The sequence below is a fragment of the Rhea pennata genome, chromosome 19, assembly GCF_028389875.1.
Source record: "Rhea pennata isolate bPtePen1 chromosome 19, bPtePen1.pri, whole genome shotgun sequence".
Lineage (NCBI taxonomy): Eukaryota > Metazoa > Chordata > Aves > Rheiformes > Rheidae > Rhea > Rhea pennata.
In genome coordinates, this window is record NC_084681.1 from 13,586,228 (window position 1) to 13,596,258 (window position 10,031).

Here is a 10,031-nt window from a genome sequence, read left to right on the forward strand (position 1 = left end):
TCCATTACATTATTGTAAACACATCATTATCTAAAGATTGAAATAGAAACTAATGGCAACACCACTGCATTTCTGTTTCTTTGCATGTATTACCAACTTTGGGAACAACCTTTAGACCATTCTGTAGCAGAAGAGTCATTCCAAGGGGGTGAGCATCAGTGCGGGTGGATATATAAACATCTTTTGAGGTTAATTATACTTGCCTATAAGGTAGACTGGGCTTTATCTTGCAGCACAAGGAAAGCAAAAATTGGACACTGTTAGCTGTTGTGAAGTAACTTTTCTAAAGTGTTGAATAGACAGGGATTTTTTTTCCCCTTAAATTTTATTAAAATTCAATTTGTATGCACATTGACCTCAGCTAAAAAGGATTTAAACTTCTTTCTTGTGTAAGAAAGGGCAGATAAGGTTTGATTTCATACGTTGAGTTTAAGCCCCTAGAAGACACATAGTGTCTAATCTTGTCACTGCAGGCTTCTGTTGCATTAGTGGAGAGAAATAAGCACCTCAAATAGAGCACGTAACCTATTTTTGGATGAGACTGTAAAGCAGTAATGGATCCTGCCCCAAGTATGTTACGATTACCCCTTCAGTGTGTTATCTCACTGGAGCTGTGCTTGCTGCTAAAAGGCTTTATTAATTTTAAATTGTATTATACAGTGAGAAGAAAGTTCAGTAAACAGAACTAACTATTTGCTCAGTATTTGCTCTTTCCTTTCTGGTGTTTTTAAGGGAAAAGTGGAAAGGGTGGCTCCTTTTCTACCACCTGTAACTGCTTTTTTGTCTCCTCCAGCTGATAGCACTGGAGGGCTGCAATTCTGCTTAATAAGCAGTTAACTATGAGAGATCCATGTTAACTGAGAAACCTGCAGCTTGTGCCGGCCTAAGGGAATCCCAAGCTGAGCTAATTCCCTTTGTTCTTGTCTTAATTCTCATAGATACTTTCCAGTCTTAAAATATAAGCATGCTTATAATCTAATTCAGATTGGTTTTGTCCTTGAGTTTCATTCGTGTGCACCCATCCTTCCCTGGCCCCCCTCGCGTTTTGAAGTTTAGAGGCTTGAGTTAACTCTTCTGTTAATTTGTCATGCTGAGAGCTGTCTTCCTCCTGAGACCAGTGCATCAAGTTTTCTTCCCTGATACATGGCAATGTACTTGACACAGCTTTTCTTTTTTTCTTTCCAAATTCTTCTTAAACAATATGGTAAAGGGTACTCTAGCTGATTCTCAGATCAATCAGTGTTGTTGGTTTATTTATACTTGTTAGCTGCTCTTGCATATCTATTGAAACAGTATTCACCTTGCTTGAGCAATAGTAATCTGAGGCTTGCTTAGCAGGGTTTATGTTTCTTCCAGCCTTTCATAAAATTATTTTTTCTGTTGCTTTATTACACATCATCTGCTTAGCCAGCTTTCTTTGGCTTAATATAACTCAACTCAGGTGTTGTGGCACTTGTTCTTTTATCTATGACATGGATGATACTGTCTTATAACTTCATCATGTTGTTCAGAAGTTGCTTTACAGTGAGTCTTGGAAACCTAATTAAGCACTAGGCTTAGATTCACTTTTTTCCTGGCTCTTTCCACACCCCACCGTTTCAAGGGATTTTTTTTTAATGGAGAAAAATCCGTTTTCTCTATTTCTCCAAACTGAGCAGTCAAACCCAGCCAGACCAGGTATTTGTCTAACTCGTTCTTTATCAATAGCTGGCCTCCTTGTTTCTTAGCAAGGCCAATTTAAGAACAAATGACCAAACAACCCCCATGATTATTGGTCAAGTATATTACTGCGTTGTACAGTCTCAAAAGGAAGAAACTTTAAAATCTTAACACCATGCAGATGGTTTTCATGCTGCTGGCTAAAACCCACCTGCACACGCTTGTCTGAATTTGGTATTTGCTATTGCTGCAAGTAGCACTCTACGTTACTGCAGCCAAAGGGACTATAGCAAGAGTCTTTCTCATCTTTCTCACGCACATTCAGTAGCTCTGTATACTGTCTGTCTCGGTTTCCCTTGGGCTACTCTCCCCCCTACATGTATGTACACACACTTTTTCCACAGGTGTGAGGGAGTGGGAAAGTTACTGTTAAAACAAAATTACCACGAGATTCCGAGACAGGTGTGCAACATGAAAGGAAAAGCTCAGGTTGTTTTGAGAAGTGGTTGGACTTTAAGAGAATCAAGTCCTTTTAAACTGTTTTGACCTAGACCTAACCAATTTTTTTTTTTCTGTCTTGGGTTTAAGTTTTATCCAATATGTTGATTAAATTATGTTTACATATTGCTGTAAATTCGTTTTGTTCTGAGAGCTAAATGAGAATAGAAAATGAGATTAGAAATAGAAATTGTCTAATTTTTAAAAAATTTGTGTTATATTTATTCAGCTATTCCTTTTTTTTTGCTTAATGTGAAAATGTAAACTATGAAAAACTAAGCCAGTATTTACACAAAATATTAACAGTATTGGCTGGCGTGTGTTATGCCAGTTTTATTTAAGGATCATCACAAACGTAACACAGCAAACAAGTTTGCTTTGAGTTTGCTATGCTGTTTTTCATCAGTATCTAGATCTGTTGATACAGTGAAACATAGCTGTATAAATAACTATTCCTTTCTTTTAAATTTTCATCTACTGTAATATAGAAGTATAAACTATGTAAGTTGATTTAAGTTGTCAAATACTCCAGTTAGAGCTGCAGTTTCATCAGGTTAGTGAAGCTGTTGCCTGTTCTGTTAGCGTTACTACTTTTCTTTCAGATAATCCTTAGACATGATTGCATATTCTGCATGTAACAAGAGATCAAACACTGACTTACTAACATATAGCATACGTTTAGTGTCCAGCCTTCTTGAAAGGTAAAATAAAATAATCTGATGATATTGAGTATAACCTAGTACTTACCCAGGGCAAAGTCAAGAAAAATACTGATATTCACAATAGCTACTTAGGTGTCTAAAGTGTCACTCAAATCAGTGGGAAATTAGAAAGCTAATTACCGGGAAGTTAGGATATTCTCTTAGCTGCCACAAGCTACTGTAAAGATGTGAACAATGCTAGTTTCTGGACTTTTAAATTCCCTCCATTCCTGGGCAGAAATGAGAACCTATTTCAGCTGGGTGGGATAAGAAGAAAAGAGAAAGTATCATCAGTAACAAGCCATGACAAAGTATGTTGAGGAGCAGCTGCCTTGAGTCTTTAATACAGCGCATACCTGCTCTTGGTATGATTACATTCTTGTTTGATATGGTAAGTAGACTGTTAATCTGTTTGCATATTGGTGAGAGGAATACACTTGCTGTGTTCAGTTGAGACTTGCTGGATCTTACTGGCAATTCTTTACAGGAGGTGTATTTTTCAAACCCTGAAGGATGCTCACTTCCAGGGAGGTGAAACACTTACCAGTTCATAAAACGCGCATATAGGCTGAACCAAATCTCTGAAATATGCCCAAGGCAAGATGAGAATCCTACATAGGACAAGAAAAGTAAGGCTTCTTCAACTGTGGAAGGATAAATAGGACCTAGCAATGAAAACACTCTTATGTACTTACAGAAACACTTTTGCCAAGTCAAAATTTGTGACTGTTGCAGAAATATATAAATAGCTGTTTATAGAAGGGCTCTTACTCTGAAGTTATCTTGAATTTCAGAATGTTGTGAATATTGTATTTCCAAGTAGGAACTGATAGATTAATATTCAGAGGTGGAGTGAGTGCAATGAAAAATTCTGGGATGGGTAATAACTGCGTATGATTTAAAAGGTATTTTATTTTTAAGTGAAGAGCATACAAAGTGTTCTCTTGAGTCCCTTTAGCCTAGCATTATGTAGCGTCTTTGTTACTGTTGTTAGTAGCCAGGCTTGCCCATTCTTCCTCTCTGAAGTCTGTTCCCCTCAGGTGCCTTCCTATTTTCCTAATCCAATATTTAGGGAGGGAAGAAAATCTTTTTCTTGCGTTTACAGAGAACTTGTTTTTTTTAAATGGAATTTAGAGTTCTTCACAACTATTTCTTCTATGAAAATGGGTAATCTGAGTGGGTTTTTTAGTTAAAAAAATTATACTTAGTCAGGAAAAAGGCATAGAAAGTTATATATTAAAAAAAAATCGTATGTTAAAATAAGTGGGATTCTGTGACTGAAACATTCAATACTGATTAGTGTAAGACCATCTCTGGACTGTCATGAACACAGTAAAGAGTGTAGCAGTAAGATAAGATGTTGAATCAAAATAGCCAAAGTTTCTCCCTAGTAAATTATTTTTGTGTCTCCGTGTTCATATAGCATAAACTCCAGTGCCATAAATACCTGCTTTAACTGAGCTTGTTTCTTAAAAAAAAAAAAAAAATCCATATTCTTCAAGCGTGCTTCAGTACACATAACTGTGTGGAGAGAAATGTATTTTATAAACATTGTTTACCTTGGGTCAGGAGAAGGTAATATGTTTAAAAAGTCCCATTTATTCTTAATGCATGGCCAGTTAAACTGCTCCATGTGTTTGGAGATGTAGAGGAGGTTGAACATGCGACTTTTGCAGGTGAGCTGCACTCCAGCAGTGGTACGTTTGCCTCAGATGAGTTGCAGCTATCTTTCACACGTTCAAATGCAGCCTGATCACTTGTGCTTGATTGCCATAATAATTTGTTTACCGCATGATGTGTTCCAGGCTTATGATTCAGACTTTACCTCTTTATTTTCCTGGGTTTGTTATGTATGTTCAGCACCTCTTGGTAGTTAGTGACTCACTGTTACGCTCCTGCCGTTGCTCTCGCTGCTTCTCCGAGTTGAGACTGCATGCAGAGCCATGCCTCCACAATAACATGTTAATATAACTCCTGTGCCCTTATACTTTATTTGCAAGATCATATTATGCAGTGCCTTAAAATGAGATATTTAAGTACTTGAAATATGAAACTGCTGTCTGGAAAACGCAGAGGAGACCCAGCAGGTCTGGCAGCCGTTTTAATACTCTAGGCTGAGGAAAGGAGTGTCACGTAGCTGATATATTCAGTGGAATAACTGAGTATAAGGAGAGTCTTGTGAAGTGGCTATCTTTACATGGATATCTGGATACAAGCCCTTTCTTTTCTTTTTTAGGAAGATAGTGCTACCTCCTATGCACAGCACATGATCTTAATCAGTCAGGACTCTATTCTCCTAATCTTTGTGTATGTTTTCTTCAGTAGAGATGCCAAATGCAGTTTGCAGACACCACTACCTTGGCTTTTCAAATCGTCCCTGAACTGGTAGTTTGTAGTTTAATTGAATGCACATTCAGGGGAGAAAAATCTTTTTTTTTTTTTTAATTCATAACCTATAAACTTTTAAATTGATTTCCTTTCCAGTTCAGACCAGAAACACAGTTCCTTTCAGGATGATGTTAGTCTTAGAGCAAGAAGATTCTAGAGCCCAAGAACACATGTGGTATAGTAATATTTCCCTTAAACTTTCATCTTTGTCTCCAAACAGGAGTTTAATCTAGTAGTGTTTGAGAAGTATAGTTTTATAGATTCACTCTCCTGTTTCAATCTACGTTGCGTTTGTCGTCAACATCTGTCAGGCAGACTAGGTCAGTGCAGAAGACTGCATGGAAAGTAATTCCATAGTTTGAGTGAAGAAAAGTCTGCTGTTCTAACAACTTAAATGAAATTTAGTTGCATAGTAACAAGTCACCTCTCTGGAGAAGAGAAGGCTTTGAGGGTACCTAATAGCAGCCTTCCAATACCTATGAGGAGCTCATCAAGGGTCGGAGCCAGGCGGTTCACAGTAGTGTGTCACGGGATGATGAGCAGCAAGAGGCAAAGGTTGAAACAAGAAAAGTTCAGAGTGACTATAAGGAAAACCTTTTTTAACTATGGCATGAGGACTGCCGTGGAACATGTTGCCCAGGGATATGTGCAGTCTCCATCCATGCAGGTTTTCAGGACCGGACTGGATAAAGCCCTGAGTAACCTCGGTTGACCTCACAGCTGATCCTGCTCTGAGCAGGAGGTTGGACTAAGTGACTTCCTCAGGTCCCTCCAGCCTTTTTTTCTGTGATTCTGTTCAACTGAAATAAATAAATAAATAAATAAATATATATATATATATGTATGTATATTTTTTTTTTACTTGTGTAGAAAACTGAAGGCAACTAAATGATGAATGGGACAAGACATTTCTATAACTAATGTATAGTCTGTCTTTCTCCTTTAAATCTAGAAGAGAGGTATGTTTCTTTTATAGTGAGAAGTTTTTGCTCCTTTAAGGGCAGTACAGGTGGCAGAAAAAAAACATTTAGGCTGTTTTCCTCAGTCTGGGCCCTCTTTGCTCTCTATGGATCTGATAGTAGATGTTGCTATTCAGGCATTTATCTGTTTGAAAGGGTAGTTTGATTTTTGTTTGAAAATTCTTTCCAGGCTTTCGTGTGTTGTCAGCCTTTTTCTGTAACTGAAGTTACAGAAAAGTAAGAAGTTGAGGTAGATTTGCTTTCTCATTCTAGCACTATTCAGTTATCTGTTAATGTTGAATTCCTGCTCATAGAATCTGTTAATACCTGTCAGTAATGAAAAAACACCAAGCTTTCTGCCACTCCATTACATTTCAGTTCTTACTGTCCAATGTGGGATCTGACTTGTACAGTAATTGTTTGTCACCAAAGACCTGGTGTGGATGGATACTTGTGGATGTCGTGAATGATATATAGGGTGTTAAAATAGACTGCCTTTCTCAAATTACCGTAGAAGTCAAAGGTAGTGCAATGATAACCATATACACTTTTTTTCCTTCTAATTTCTAAAGGTTCTTGTCATTCTCTAAAGGAATGAACTCAAGCTGTAATCAGATATGTCTTGATGACATCAATGTTTTGTTCCAAGTTAGAAAAGCAGTATTGGTGCTGTTGACACACAGTATAGAAAGGATATAGCCGTAGGGTTTAGTATGTAGGTATAGTGTGGTATGTCGGTAAATACAAGGTATATGGCTTTGTTTAAAGTATCTCTCTTTACTGTGTAGCCTGTTCAGGCTGTGGACTTTAGGGTCGTCTTAAGTGGCACAGCTTCTAGTTGGAGGCCTGTGGCTAGTGGCATCCCCCAGGGCTCAGTACTGGGTCCCATCCTGTTCAACTTCTTCATCAATGACCTGGACTAAGGGACAGAGTGCATCCTCAGCAAGTTGCTGATGCTACCAAGCTGGGAGGAGCGGCTGATACACCTGAGGGCTGTGCTGCTATCCAGAGAGACCTGGACAGGCTGGAGAGCTGGGCAGAGAGGAACCTCCTGAGGTTCAACAAGGGCAAGTGCAGGGTCCTCCACCTAGGCAGAAATAACTCCATGCACCAATACAAGCTGGGGGCTGAGCTGCTGGAGAGCAGCTCTGCAGAGAAGGACCTGGGAGTGCTGGTGGATAACAAGTTGACTCTAAGCCAGCAATGTGCTCTTGTGGCCAGGAAGGCCTATGGCATCCTGGGGTGCATTAGGAAGAGTGTTGTCAGCAGGTTGAGGGAGATGATTCTGTCCCTCTCCTCAGCCATGGGGAGGCCTCATCTCGAGTACTGCATCCAGTTCTGGGCTCCTCAGTACAAGAGAGACATGGAGCTACTGCAGAGAGTCCAGCATAGGGCTACGAAGATGATCGGAGGGCTGGAGCATCTGCCCTGTGAGGAATGGCTCCGAGAGCTGGGCCTGTTCAGCCTGGAGAAGACTGAGGGGGGATCTCATCAGTGTGGGTAAGTACCTGAAGGGAGGGTGTCAGGGGGATGGGGCCAAACTCTTTCCAGTTATCCCATGCAATGGGACAAGCAGCAAAGGGCACGAACCGAACCACAGGAAGCTCTGCCTGAACGTGAGGGGGAATTTCTTCACTGTGAGAGTGACAGGGCACTGGACCAGGTTGCCTGGAAAGGTTGTGGAGTCTCCTTCTCTGGAGATATTCAAAGCCTGCCTGGATGCAACCCTGTCTAGCATGCTCTAGGTGACCCTGCTTGAGCAGGGGGGTTGGACTGGATGATCTCCAGAGGTCCCTTCCAACCTGATTCTGTGACTATAACCTTAGAGGCAAATTGCTGCAAGGAGTGCACTAAATACTCTTGGTCTCTGCTGACTTGTGAACCGTTTAGTACTGATATGCTTGTTTATAGGTCGTGAGGAAGACTCAAATAGTGTATTACTCCCGCTAGTTCATATTGCTGTGTGTATAGCCATTCCCTACAGTGTGGTGCTTCCTGTATGTGTCATTTCTACCCATGTTGTCCCCAAGGGAAAACTCATACCTTCTTGTGCTCTACTGTTACCCACCGGTAGCTTCTTTAAGCCATAGGCTAAGACCTGCAGACTGAATTTTGATTTCAGTGTAGATTCAGTGCAGATACTCAACTTTGACATTGACATTTATAGAATATATAGTTGTCTACCTTGTAACAAACTTGTTTTGTGGGAAACAGAGGCTTATCACAGTAATTTTTCAACAAGGGTATGAATTTTGCTGTCTAGTTTCTTTAAAGCAAGATGATTGCACCTGCTAGTTCTAACTTTGATCTTCAGTTTATCATAGCAACAGAATTTTGTTACTGTTTGCCTTAAAGAATTATTTTTTGAAGTCTTCCTCCTCCCCCCCCACCCCCACCCCCGCCCTTGAACATTCAGTGCTTCTTTGCACTGGCAGTGGGAATTACCTTCTTTTACTCTACCTGTACTTTGGATCCTCTCTTTTTCTTTTGAAACTTATTGCTTGGGGGCAAATACTGCTGTGATCTCTGGGAGTGCTGATGGCATCCAGGTGTAGATTTGGGATGGAGGAGGGAAGGGGAACCTTGGTTATATCTTGTTCTATATCCTACGTATTATTTAGAATTTCTTAACATATAAGGATATGCTTATGAAACAGAATATTGATCTTTTTTTCAGTCATAATATCCTGATCTACTTAACAGATAATGTTCTTCTAATCTTTAGAAGCATTTGTTTGAGACTTGATTTGAAGCATGGTGAAGTTACTGGAGAGGTTTGCAGTGGTTCTCAGTGAGCTGTTAGTTAGACCAGTAACTCAGAATAATGATTGCTTGATGTTCTTGTAATTCTTCTCATGCCAAGTATTTTTGAACTGGTTTGCTGCTAATGAAGTGTCAAGACATAAAAGGTCATTGTTCTCCTTTGGATTATGTTGTAAAATGTGAAATATTGCATTTGCATTTAATACAGTAGTTTTGACACTATTCCTCCTTCTAGATTCTGGCCATATTTCAAACGTAGTGTTTAAGACTTGAGTAAAGGCAGGCTCTGAGTGACTGCTTCCCCCTCCTTTCCTGGTTTGTAGAATTTGTAAAGAGTATGTATCCTGCCTTCTGGTCTCTTCCTCATACACCAGAACGATTGGTCCCAACTTTTAAACTTAATGATAAACTGTTACACCAGAAGAAGATATCTATGAGCACTGGGAATTTTGGACACTCCTCTATTAATTTTTTTTTCCTCCTGTTCTGATGGTTGGTTATCTAAGCCCGGCCAAGCCTCTCTGCACTGGATCGTTTTCCCTGGATATGCATGCAGAGCACCTCACCATATGCTGTTGCTTGAGCTGACATTTGTGTGGGAATGCAGGAGTATATCATAAAGGTGAAACAAGATACAGTTTTTGAAGCTGTATTTAATTGTCAGAAGATTAAGGGGACTAGTTAACAGTGTGCCTGACACATGCTGGGAGACTTCTCTGGTGTACTAAGCAACTCTTACTTATAAGAATTGATAAATGGTAGTAGTGAGAAGATGATATAATGGAGGGTTTTGTTTGTTTTTTAGATGATAATGCAGGTTAATTTCTAAACCATGATTACCAGTGCTAAGTTATGATCATCTTTACTTGGATATTAAATGGACTAAATGTTGAGGGCGACTTTGTTATAAAATGCAAATCTTAATTGGAAAAGAGCTATTTTAAAATACTGTTGCTATTTTAGAAATAACAATGACTGTAACTGGGAATTTCCTGCTTTTTTGTTTTGGTTTTTTTTGTGCTGAGTTATTACCTCTGCAGAGAGTTTGGAAAGAGGGGAAATT

The 10,031-nt window shown here is 39.4% G+C and overlaps 1 protein-coding gene across 2 annotated transcripts in view; it reads left to right on the plus strand.

Moving 5' to 3' along the window:
• Positions 1-10,031, plus strand: part of RAB40B (RAB40B, member RAS oncogene family) — a 31,095-nt gene that overhangs the window by 4,710 nt on the left and 16,354 nt on the right. The gene's annotated exons all lie outside the window — the stretch shown is intronic.